At 43.8% G+C, this 13,606-nt stretch overlaps 1 protein-coding gene across 4 annotated transcripts in view; it reads left to right on the forward strand.

The window, feature by feature from the left end:
• Positions 1-13,606, forward strand: part of CADM1 (cell adhesion molecule 1) — a 315,991-nt gene that overhangs the window by 214,169 nt on the left and 88,216 nt on the right. The window lies entirely within an intron of this gene.

The following is a 13,606-nucleotide window of genomic DNA, read 5'->3' on the forward strand; positions in this document are numbered from 1 at the left end:
AAATTGACACATTGTAACTGAAGGTACTTCAATTAAAAAGAAGATACTATTATTATTATTATTATTATTATTATTATTATTATTATTTCCTTTTGTAACTGTGCATATGGAATTCAAAGAGTAAAGATCACTTTTCTGCGACCTAGACAAGACCTCATGACAATCGACAGGGCACATTAGGGAGCGGATTGGGGCAGCCTTGAAACTGGACCATGAGGACCTGGTGGAGGAAGGAGTGAGACTTGCAGGGCAGGTGGTGAGAACCCTGAGCCTGTAAGAATGATGTCAGGGATGAAAGAAAGTGGTGATGGGAATGAATGCTGATCCTTGGCAAGCAGTAGGGGGAGGAGTCCCATGGAGCTTGGTGCCCCTCCCCCTCACTCAGTACTAAGCACAGCAGGCTTTGTACTCCTCTGCCCCTTTCTACTTCCGTCCTGTCTCTCCCGCTGAACGCTGAGGTCCTTGAGGAAGGGGGATGTAACTTACTCGTTTTTGTCGTTTCAACATTCAGTCTGTAGTAAATGCACAATCGGTGTCATTTGATGATGACCATGGAGCAAAAGACTAAACTAACAGGCAGCCTTCCCTCTGTTAGTAGAAGCCTCCTTCTGTGAAGCACGAGGATGGTGTGGAAAACCTATCTGGAGGAGGGACTTCTGCGGTAGAGAAGGGCTTCTCTATCTCCCCCTTTTTTTTTTAATACCAATTTGACCACATTAATTGTATTGCTGTAAACCTCTGGCATTAGAGGGGATGGACTGAGGTGATTACAACTAGCATTCTTTCTCATTAAGTTCTGGTTTGATCTGGAAATTCAGTGGAATGGTCGCCATGATTTCCGTGGACTGTAGTGTTGGTGTTCTTGTTAACGATGGTGTTCTGCAATTCCGTGCTCCTGAACGGAAGAAGAAGGCATACCTTACGTTTCCCTGCATTTCAGGGAGCTGGGAGTCCTGTGTCATTTTTCAGGCCAGGCCTTCAGCAAGTCTCTATGGCAGCATTAGAGCTTGGTGGCTGATCGTGAGCTTGCCAGAGTGTCAGTGCTGTATCATAAGACTAATAGGTGAAACAAAACAAAAAACTTGTCAGAGCAAAAGAGAATTAGCTGGCTGACTTTGCGGTGGGCGGAGGTGTGGCTGGTCAGTATGTTCCATTCTACTCAGGCTGGCTGGTGGCTACCAATTGTAAGATGCTCCGTGGCTGACAAGCCTCCCCCAGCCTGTACTTTGCCCTCAGGCTCGCAATTTACTGGATGCAATCTCGTTGAGAAAATGTGGTCTTTATTAGTGTTTGGCGCCGATCGACTTTTCTTTGTCCACTTCTGCAGAGCTGGTAGGATGCTTAGTGCAGAGAAGAAACTGGACGGATGACAGTATGGGGACAGGAGAACGGGAGGTTTCAGGTGCTCAGACCCAGACTGCTGGCTTAGTGTAGAGATGACTTGAGCACATGGGGTAGAAATAGCTCATTTGCACCCACAGAGCTTTTGCAGCGTTCCGGTCGACGACTAATCACCGAAGAATACACTTGTCAATAAAAGCGGAGTAAGTTAGTTTCCAGATACGTGAAAAATAAATGTATGTGTAAAAGACAGCTCTTGCCCTCCAGATGTTCATGATGTAATGAGAACACAAATCTAATGTGTATCTTGACATCCTCCAAGTGTTACCGTGGGCGTGCTGGACTTTATATGTAATGTTTGATTTTTTATTGTGTGGGTATAGGTGCATATTCTCATTTAAATTTCTCTACTGATCTCCGCCTGGCTTTGTCTGTTGATTTGATTCTGCTGTGTTGGTCTAATGCAGTCTACAGAAAGATTTGTGAGCGGCTTTCTCCAACTCCTCTCCCGTACTCTCCCATATGCTGTCTCTTTAAGAAACGCTGCCCACACATGTGACTTTTCTCCCCCTCAGTCTTGCTGGTGCCTGTTGTTTTAAACAGTTTCTCAACTGACAGGTGCTACTGAGTAGCTTCTTAAGCACAAATACAAATGCTTTGCGAGTAGAAATTAAATGCCAGAGAATCCGTAAGAAATATAAATCATAGCCATTTAAAACAGTCATCCTATAAGGAACTGCAGAAATGAGAAATTAATAAATACTGCCATAGGCATTAAATATTCACTGCCTACTACTTCGGAAATGGTATAACAGCATCATTTTTTAATGATGGGTAATGATAAAACACATCAATTTTAAATAACCTGTTTTCTCCTTCCCTCTCTCTGAAGCTATGAGTTGGCAAGCTTGAAATTAAATACAAGTAAATGCAATAACTAAGCTCCTGCTAACCTTAGTCGTGGGACAGACACTTCTCTGCCTTCTGAATGGTCCGTGGCTACCTGAAAAGACTGATAAATTGAAAATTGGTGCTAATGGGATCAGCTTGAACTTAAAGAAAAAATACATCTTTCTTAGCAGAAAACAAGAAATGCAGAATCTTAAATAGCAAATGCGCCATTATCCTCTAATGCTTTCTTATTTGTTTCCTTATTAAGGCTCACTGAGCCCTCTTAGAATAATTAAAATGAACCTGTAACGATAATACATTTCTACTCCTTTGCCTCCACCTTCCGCCAAATCCTTTAAAAACACCTTTATTTTTAGTCATGCTTCACTTGTTATTTAATAAGTTACTTGCAAAATACCAGAAGTAGGATCAAGGAAGAAACAATGATAATATCTTGGATTCATATGTTTCTTTGCTATGAAAAAAAAAAACTGTATAGAGCCTTTATCTTCAATCTTATATGCCACACAAATTTAAGACAGATTTTTCTCTCTGTCTCATAGACGGAAACACTAAAGCATCTGTTTCCTAAGGTTACGTTGTAAAGCAATGTAAGAGCTTGGAAGTCCTAAGAGGAAGAAGCCCAGGGTGCTATGGGACCGAGGCTAAGTGGGATCCTGAGCCTGTCTGGAGATGGTGGAGTCCGGTCGGATCTCATGCAGGAAATGGTATCTGAGCTGAGATCTGAAAAATGAGTTGGACTCCATCAGGCAGCAAAGGAGGGAGGAGGAAGTCAGGGAGAGATGGAGTTGCTTTGGGAAGACATAGAAATAGCCACATCTCTGCAACCATGGCAAAGCTGAGGGGGCAACACGATGCTGTAGGAGGACCTGATGCTGAGCAGTGGTGCAACACAGGGAAGGATATTTGTGGAAATTAAAGAGTTTGGTTTTCTCCAGTGGGGTTTGGTTTTGTTTTGTTTTGATAATTCTCTATCTCAAGCTGGTTAAAAGAATGGTGGGTGACCCTTGATCATGTTTGAAATGTGTCATCTTGATTGATGGGGGAAAATATCTCATTTACCTCTGCTGGAAAGGACCCTGGTGGGGATGGAGGGCGTCCTGAATCAAATTCCTGGGAAGGGGGTTTGTAGAGGAAGCAGCACACGTGGGAAGAGTCAAGAGGGGGCAAAAGGGGGAGTGCTTGTGGAGAAACAAGCCCTGATGGGGAAGAGACACAGGATCTGCGCTCCCGGAGTGGCTGCTGGGTCCCTGGGAAGCCTCCCCACCCGGAAAACCCTGGTACTTAAAGAAGTTTGAAGCATCCAGTGTGTAAGGAGAGATGGAATGAAGTTATTAACAGCGTGAGGACGATAGAAATCAGTCTCATCCGATGGCTCTACCTTCTTTTCACGCCAGTTCCTCCCAGCTTTTGGGCTGTCATTGTCACCCCCTCATTCCCCCCAACCCCCAGTTTTTAGGCACCAAGCTACAAAGGACGGGAGTGACTCCAACAGAAACACCGCCAATGGCATTATTACCCTGGACCATTGTCAGGATTTCGTATTAACAAGTTGTGTGAAACTGAAATGGGGACAAGGGAAGAAGTAGACTCTTTTAAGCCCAGCCATTTTGTTTTTCAAGGGACAAATCTCCCTGGGTGATAACTACCAGATTGATGGGGCTAGCAAAATGGCACTCAGAACGGAGAACTGTTAACACAGTGTGTTAGCGGTGCTCGCGCTTAAGCACCTGGGGCCATTCCGTGATTCAGAGCAAGAAGTAGGAAACAAGCCCCTGTTGTCTAAAGAGAACCTGGCAGGAGTAGTCGCTGGGTTTCCATTTGAACAGAACTCCATTAAGAGATTACTAACTAAGAAGCACTAAGGCTTGTCGTTGAATAAGCAATTGAAATCAAACCCCAAAGCTCGTCTAGGTGAATTCACACGTTCCTCCACCTGCAGAAGTCGGCTGGAATCACACACACACACACCCCCCTCATGGCAATATTTAAGAGCATGGGGGAGGGGGTCTGACATTCAGGGAAAGAAAATAGACCTCAAAAGCCCACTGAAATGTATAGTGATTTCTATTAAATGGGTATGAAGATCGCCACTCCAGTATGTCAGCGTATGTCTTGACTGTGACACTTCTTTGTCATGTACTTTTCAAAGATGGCATGGAATTTGTCACTAGCTCTAGCCAGCTCATTCTTTCTCCAGGCGATGTTTTGATAAATGCTGATGAGTTTATAACTGTAAAAGCAAATGACATTTATAGTGTGTATCACACTTTACCCATTGCATAATTACATCTAATGGCTTTGCACGTAGAAAGGCATTTACCGTTTACTTTTGTGTAAAATGACAATCTAAACCCCCAGGCCTACATTTTCTTTTTTTTTTTTTTCTTTTCTTTACACAAAGATAAAGACTTAATTAAAAAGCAAACACAATTTATTTTCGCATCTGGCATTGAAGGTACCTGGCTCTTTGGTTAAATTTGTGATACTCAGGACGCTTCTGATAACAAAGATCAGTGGGTTTCATCTCTTCCCCCTCTGTCTTTGAAACATCAGCGAACTCGTTTAATTATCAAGCTGATATCTGGTATGACTTCTTGTTTCTCATTTCTAGTTAAAAGAGCTATTTTGAAATTTAGCACAGAATTGAATAATGTGTTCAGTTAATGAGGAACGTTTAAGAGGCGTTTCTAAATTTAACGTGATCGCAAAATGATAAAGCACCGTGGAGGTACAGACATACTGTAGTTAGACAGTGATGATGTTTCAATGGTATTTCAAGCCTATTGGTTGTGGTCAGGAAATTTTTGTTTTTTGTTTTTGGAGGGGTGTGTGTGTGTTTTGTTTTTTGTTTTGCTTTTTGATTTGTTATTTTTCTTGTTTTGACATCTTACATACAGAGAGCCATTTAGACCTTTTAAAGTGTTGATGGTCACAAAGTAGATGACTTCATCTATAGCAACCATAGCCTTCCTGCCAGAAATACAGCTTTTAGCATCTTGCTAGGATATCTACTCTCTGTTTGAGCAGATAACCGCTTTCTAGGAAACAGGCCTGTTGTAGCAGTGATTTATTTTTCCAGCCCTGTCTTGACCTTACTGCCCTGAGATGATGGCCTTTGACCTGTAGAAGTTGAAGTTGTTCTCTCCGCCTGCCTTTCCGTCCTATAAACTTTGTGACGTTGCTTGCTTTCTTCCAGAAATAAAGCTAAATTGAAATAAGTCTCTTCTCAAGTGTTTGCCCATAGGAGTAGGCTTGTTTTGAGTCTCTAACTTCTGAAAAACAATTACTGAGTTATCTGTGAATACCATGAAGTCTGTCCCCTTTAGATTGCTCTTGTTGGATCCTGTTGAAAACTTAAGCTTCACGGAATGCTGGAGAGTGAAACGTTTTTTTTTTTTCTTTCGGAGGTTAAACGCATCACGATCTAGTTGTTGTATGAATTTTATTTAGTTCTAAGTGATTTTTAAATTAATCGGTATTTTTTTTCATGTTAAAATACGAGCGCCAGTTATTTATATATACCTGAATAAACCTGAAACCCAAGTAAACTATCTGATAATAAGCCAAAAAAATATTCTGTTTATAGTGAGTGAGCTCAAAAAAACCCGATTTCTGAGCTGGGATGCAACAGCTGAAGAAATGTTGCTGCTGAGTGTAATCCCTTGCCTAGGAGGCTTAATAGAAATGAGAAATGCACTGACTGCAATTAAAATGCAGGTGTGAGACTGGTGCTGGTGTCTCAGGTCAGGATTTTAATAACACATCTTTGAACTGCTTTCTTTTGCCTTTAACAAAATCATAGAGCAATGGTCTCTGCAAGTTCCTTAAAAAAAAAATCTATAATAGAAGAAGTGATGTTAAACCAACATTTAAGACCTTCCAGAGAGCCTTCAGAACTTATTGGAAGAAGACACAGAATAATTTTCTGTGGAAGAGTGGTTAGAAAGAACCATTTCCATGCTTTTAGTCTGAGACAGGTGGTATAGATTAATGTTGAATACATACAAAATCTATTGAGACTAATTAAAGATGCATATCCACATGGAATATCACATCTCAGTGGATCTTTGGCAGCCAATCCAAACAGCACTTACAGTGTTTATGCCAAGCATTTTTCTAATTTAGCCAAGAATGGTATTAGGGAAACTTCTGAAAACTGCCTTGAAAATCCTTAGTCTCTTGATATTGTAGAGTGTCTCTTAAGAGTCTCCATCTCCAAGAAGTGCTTCTTCGAATAGAAAAGATTATAACCTGTGGCCACCTATAATGGGTACAAAAATCCATCAATATAAAGGATGTAGTTGACTCAAGCTTGTCCAAAATCTTATACGTAGAAGAATTTCAATTTAATCGTTTGGCAATGGCTGTAATTATGTATTTTGACCCTTTGCTTCCCGGGAGGGCATCCATTTCTAACCTGACGTTTAGCCCAGTGAAGATGAAGCTGTACTAAGGACCTGTCTCTGGTGTTTAATCCAGCAGAGTGAATTAACACATCAGTCCCCAAGCCTCCATCCCTCATCTTGGATGGCTTCATACCCTTTGGTGGCTTGATCGTTTCTCACAAATGCTAATGAACAGTTCACTCTGCACTGTAGACAAACACAATCTGGTGGTTGTATTCAGAAGTTTTTCATACTTGCTAATGAATAAAGTCCCAGTGGTTCACAGGTAGCTGAGGTAAGCAGCGACTGAAGGTGTGTCCCCAAAATGATTTATTAACTGTGTCTTAAACCCAGAAAACAGGATTTTAGAGAAAGTGGGAGCATTTTTTTTTTTTAATTCAAGGGTCAAAGTAAGGAGGATTATATTTTAAATAAAAGAACTTAATAATCTTAAATCGGGGAGTGGGGAAAGTATGGCTCAGTGGTAGAGCGTGTGCTTAATTGACATGCACGAGGGCCTGGGTTCAATCCCCAGCACCTCCATTAAAAAATAATAATAATAATAATAAAGTTTAAAAAATAATAATCTTAGATTGTACTCCATACTGAAGTTTTTTATTGGGAGTAGAGGTGAAAATAGGGAATATACATACAGGCAGATAAGAGGGTTTACCAGTTAGCAAAAGATGTATCGACATTTGTCTGCAAAGCCTTCTTTTAAATAAACTTTAGATTGGAGCTTTACTGGGCCATCACCTACCCAGTCAGTAATGAACTTCAAAGAGGCTACCCTTTCCAGTCCTTTAAAGGTTTTAGCCAATAAAGCAAATCCTGTAGATGCAGCAAGAATAAGGAGGAAATGTTCTGGAAGAAAAGGGGAGGGGGTGGCCCAGAACTTATGGCGAATAGATTAATATTTATGGACATCAGCATTGGTCTCTTACCAACATTTATAACTCCAACGGTGGCAGATTGAGGGCTGAATCAACATTTTTTCCCCCTCTGTAAAATAATAAATATGGTAAAGTAGCTCTCAGAACTGCCTTTATCATAGGGATAAATCAGGACAGTTTGTGTTGCAGGAGAGACTTAAAACTTATAAATATGTTGCCCCTTAGGCTACTATTCATCAAAGTGTCTGATATGAAATCTCGACGAAAGGCTTTGGCTATTGTGTGTCTGCGCATTCTCTTTCAGAAGTATAAACTGGAAAGAGCACTGTCATTTTGGTCACGCCGGCCTGCTGTGCTGCTTAAATGCATGTCCCTTTTGGGATGGGTTTGCGAAGGAAGTGGTGGGAGCTGACTCCAGCGCACTTTTACACAAATCCTCTTTGTCACCTAAACCTTCCTCGCGGAAGGCATAATTTCCAGCAGGAAAAAATAACAGCACATAACTGCCTGACAAATGGCCTATTTCGATGCAGTCAACTTTCTTTCGAAGATACTAGAGCAGGGAAGTTGTGCTTAAAAGCCTCATAAAATCGAGAAGGACCTGACTTTCCTGCTGGGGGCTCCCTCCAAATGTGTGCCGGGGGCCGGGGCGCATCCACCGTGCGGGGGTCAGCGGGCCGGGCTGGTGACAGATGCTTGAAGTCACGTGACTGGAGAGGTAGACTTATTTGTGAAATCTCATGCGGCTTGGCAGTTCTGCATCTGAATTTCTTGGCTTCTGTGGTTTGGAGTCAGGATCGAGGCTCCAGCTCTTCCCTCTACTCCCCCCAGTGCCTTTAGACGTTGGATCGCATCTGGCAAGTGGAATCACCTGCCGTTGGGAGGCCGGCCCCCACAGAGTGTGTACTAAGCAGTTTTCCTTTCTGAATGTGCAGTACAGCGCCTGGTTTTCAAGGATAACTAATTGGGAGCATAAACCTCCCTTTGCCCTTGAATGGTTTGCAATTTAGGAGACCTGAGTAACAGGACCGGAGGGCCTATGAGGAAGGCATCGAGGCGTGAGGCAGTGCGCTGATTCTGCCCACTTGGCTGGGGTTGGGGGGGGGGGTGCTGCTGGTGTAGCGATGCCCTGGGGAGAAACGACAGGCGCTCTCCGGTCTGTGGGTTGTTTCCGATGGTGGTTTGGGGGAATTTCGAGACTTGGGGAGCTCTCAGGTCCTGGATGTCCACGTCTCACTGGAGCACAGCGTGGGCCACTGGGTGCTTGAATGCCGCACTTTGAAGGTACTTAACCCGCCCTCGGAAATCACACCATGCTCCATATGTCGCGAGTGGGGATGGTTATTCCTGGAACTCCAGTCTAGAAGCCCTGTTAAGGGAGAGAAGTACTTTGAACCAGGGAATCCAAAAATACCAGCCCGTCTGATGCCCAAGTATCGTTCACCTCCTGCTCGTCAGTGCAGCCCACCAGAACGGGGCAGGGCGGTGATGTCATGTTCCACCTGCATGAGGGACCAGGAGGAGGGCAGCTCTGCCGCCCCGCGTGTCCTGTCGAGGTGATGGCAGCTGGACTTGCCAAGTCAGATTTCTCGTCCTCTGTGCAGGTCAGGATGCCCAACCTTATCACCGGTAACTGACTCTAAAGAGGGGCTCAGGACCGCGAGAGCACAGGTTTTCTCTTTATCAGATGCCTTTAAAGCCGCTTCACAGCACATGCCTGTGATTGCTAACACCATTATGAAGATTGACAGTTTCATCAAGAAAGCAAAGAAGAAAATGTGCAGACAATAAATGGAGGCAGTGCTGGGCCCTGCTCCAGGTCCCCTCCAGAGTGTTTCTAGAGCTTGAGCCGGGGGCCAGGGTTCCTGTGCTCCTCGCAGCCCTGGGGCTCTTTTTTTAACTGAGCCCAGAGCCTAGGGTCTTTGGTGGCTCCTTTCCTGGCAGTATGGGCCCTTATAAGACTGCGCACAGAGCTGAGAGAGAGACTGGTTTTGTTGTGGTGGTGAGGGTTTTTTCTTCGCATGAAGAGTATGGTCTGAGAATAAGCCTCTAGCGTTTTCCAGCAACTTTTCCACCTCCCAAGCTGAAATCCGTATCTCTAAGCCTGCCAGTATTTTAGTACAGAGACCAAACCAAGGGTACTGGAAGCTCAAACAAAAAAATCAAGATCTTCAAAGGACACGTAGCATCTCTGAATAGTGAGCTGTCATCTACAGCCAATAACTCTAGGCACCAGCCCCTTACCCCTAGCCAGCTGCACCCACCAACCCGATGTGTGGGCTGTCACCTGCAAGGCCAGTGGTGTGAATGATTCCGGGCAAAGCCATCAACACCAGTGGCAAAACAATTCTTAGTAAAGACTTACTGAAGATGATTTTGTGAAACCATCGCAGAAGGGAGCAGCTAAGTGACACCACCACTCCTCTGAGTTTGGTATGTGTTAACACTGTCTTCTCAGAAGTAAATAATCCTTTGGCTTACAAGACCAACCTTAGTTACTGAGTTTTGTTCCCTTGAGGTTTGAATTCAGCCCAATGACCGTGTCCTGAACACAATTCTGACTTCCCAGGGGGCAGTTCCTAAATCTGACTTCTTTTGAAAGCGTTCTTCTCCAAGGTTAAACTGTCCACCCAGCTCTGTTGCCTTAGATCCATCACAGTCTTTAAAGGGATCAAAGGGGTTAATTGGTTTCTTCGGTAAGGAGACTTTTGCGGAAGAAAGCCATTTTCAGTTAGTTTGTGTAGTAGCCGGGGAAAGGTACCGAAAGGGGTGGGCTGTGTTTCTGTCAGGCAGATAACCTACATACGGCTTCAGAAATGTGTGATTGCCAGCCTGTGCTAAAATGGGAAGTGATTGTTTGATTTATCTCCTGCAATGGTATGGTATTCTCTTCTTAAGTGGCATTTCATTCGCAAGCCAGGCACTGTAAATTTGAACTGAATATGTAAGTAAATATCCCTCAAGGAGATAGCGTACTGGCTGGCCTCGGCTCAGACTGCACCGTTCAAAATGCAGCTCTTGGCTTTTGGAAAAGGCTCAGCACCTGAAATGCATTAGCTTCCGAGAGGGGGCATGGTGTACCAGCCAGCCCGACCAGCTGAAGGTTAGTCTGGGCTGTAATTATGGAGAATCACCTACAAACAAAATAATATTTGGGTTATGTCACCTGCGTTCACCCTCAAGCACTTAAACTGGTCTTCAATCCATTGGAACTCTTTCCTTTGAACTTTCCTGTTTGGGTGCATCGCCTTCGTGCAGGCAGCTTGATACCTTATAGCTTTTCCTGTAGCATCTTCGCGTGGCAGGGACAAAGACAGTGACAGTGTTTCATCAAGTCCTAACAAGATTGCCTCTGTGCATAATTGTTAAACTAAAGGGCTGTCGATCCACTGATGTGGAACAGGCAAAGAGCTTAAAGAATGGAGAAAACCCATAATCGTGGAGTAACTCGTATTCTGATTTATTATTTATCACATCGTAGTTAGAACAATTTCCTACAGTTTTGTGTATTTTTAATATTATTTTGACATTGAATTTTCAATGCCTAATGCGAAGGCAGGTTTCAGGAACTTTTTAAACATTTATGTATTCAGGTAGTTAAGGGGGAAAATCCCTTTTTTATTAAGATACAAAATGCATGTTTATCAAAATTCATCTCAGATTCCATTTAGAAATAAAGCTATCTCGGGTTTGAAAGAGCTTACCAAACTACAAAGGATGACAGATATTACTGACAGAACAAAGTTATGAATGATGAAAGAACTCAGGAAATGTTTATACTCATGTGGCTATAAATTAGCTAGTAGTAGAAGAAAGAGTGCTGTTTGGGGGTTTGCACAGAGCAGGCATTAAGTTGGTAAATATGGAAGATAATACACAGTGTAGGTCTTGGTTTGCTTCATCGGGAGGTAGCGAACCTCCTCTGTTGTCCAGCCTTGTGGGGCTGGGAGTGTGACCCCATCATCCCCACTGGGTTTCACTGACTGATGGATGCAGACGGAGCAGCCAAGTTGACGGGCTGGTTCTCTCACCTCCTAGACATGACTAACAGGAGGCCGTCACAGAGGAGAGTAGCATAGTAAGCCTTGTGCAGAGATGCTAGCTGAGAACCAGAAAAACTGGGAGTTGTACATGGAAGTGACAGTTCAGAAATGTTACATTTTGCTGCTATGAACAGCATGTGTCAGAGCCGCTCCAAAGGGTTGTTGCCTGATAGTAAGGCACAGCTGACTAATGCTGTTTATGTTAAGTACAGTAACTGATTCCCTGGGAAAACCATCGCACCCAGGCGCTCTGCACATCCCCCTGGCTGATGCTCACGGCGCACCAGAGGTTGGTGGGTGGAAGCCACGCGTCTATACCTGTGTGTCTCATCTCTCGCCATGGTGCCGCTCACACTTCAAGAGGTGTCAGAATCGCCTGGAAGTTTATTGAAACAGATTGCCGGTCCCCACCCCTAGAGCTGACTGATGGAGGAGGTCTGAATGGAGGCGTGAGAATTTGATTTCTAACAACCCTTCCTCGTGATGTGAGACTGTGGTCCAGGGAACCACAGTTTAAGGACACTGTCCTGCAAGTTGAGTTATATGCTTCCCAAGAATCAACTTCACTGCTTCTCAAACCACTTGAAAGAAGAACCTTGGGCTTTTCGCCAAGAGGCTGGTCAGTGAAAGTGTGGCTCTATGTTTTCAATTAAAAGCATGTATTTTTCTCTGCGCGTTCCTCCACCATGTCATGTGTTTGATTGATCAATGAACTGCTGGCCCCAAATACATCTGATAAGACAAGCTGTACTCTAGGCGGAGCACTTGTGCTTATGACCCGGGGAGGGAGAGTCAACGGTGGAGATGACGAAATCTCTTCCATAGTTTTCTGAGGGAGGAGTGCCGGGGCACGTAAGAACGTAAGAAATACATACAGAAGAGTGTTTTCCTTTCCTTATGGAGAGAAGCGGCTCAGTGGCTACTGTGAGGAGATGATGAAACTGTAGGAACTAAAATACGTATAATAGAGGGAATGTACCAGCCACTGTGCCCAGATTTGGTAGACAGAGAGGCCCGGGAAAGTAAGAGCCCCAGGCACTGTCCTAGGTGCTGGAGAAGGAGCCGTGAACAAAACATGCAGCTTCCTTCCCACATGGAGGTTAGAATCACTTTTTCTTTTTCTTATGAGAGGATGGGGGTATAGCTCAGTGGTAGAGCACATGCTTAGCAGACATGAGGTTCTGGGTTTAATCCCCCATGCCTCCATTTAAAAAAAATTTTTTTTAAAGATCTCTTTTTCTTATGAGAAAAGATGAAATTTCAGTATTGGCATTGAATTCCTAAAAACAGGAGGATATTAGGATTCCTCAGTTTTAAAAACCGGCAGGACATTGTTGTCCAGATAAAGAAGAGGCAGTCTAGTCTACTTCAAGTGCAAACAGTCTACTGAATGCCGTGCATTTTTCCTAATGCTGGCTGGCTTTTCACTGTGAATACAATGGTTTACAAGTATCCATTTCCTTCCTGAGCGATGGAGAGCTGCAACCATTTGCTTACTCCTCCATGGCATTCCCGTTCGGTAGCCAAGGTCACCCCACTTGTAGCTTAGCCTCGGTTTTTTTAGGCATGGAACTGAGGCTAGTAAGAGAAATCATCATTATCATACAATCTCTGGTGTTTACTGAACCTTTATCATGGCAGGCCCTGGACATAGTCGTCCTCCCATTTAATATTCACATCGGTCTCCCGTGACGGTTCTTAATCGTTCCATTTTTGTGGATGACAAAGTGGAGACTGAGTGAAATAACTTATTCAAGGTCACAGAGCTTCAGGAGGGGAAACAGGATTTGAGCCTCGGTCCCGCTGACTTCACCATGACCACAAGTATCCTTGGACAGGAGCTTTCACTGTGTTTGCGGGACAGTTAGGTCTCCTAAACCAGCACTCTGATCAGCTTTTCTCGTGGTCTTGAGCTAGGGCACACCTGTCCTTGGTCACTGCAATAGGTGACAGGGATGGAGGTGACTATTTTAGAACCAAATGTGCCATCTATTAGCCCGTAGAACGGGAGTCATTTTTGAATGTTTGT

The sequence above is a fragment of the Camelus ferus genome, chromosome 33 (genome assembly GCF_009834535.1).
Source record: "Camelus ferus isolate YT-003-E chromosome 33, BCGSAC_Cfer_1.0, whole genome shotgun sequence".
Taxonomy (NCBI): Eukaryota; Metazoa; Chordata; class Mammalia; order Artiodactyla; family Camelidae; genus Camelus; species Camelus ferus.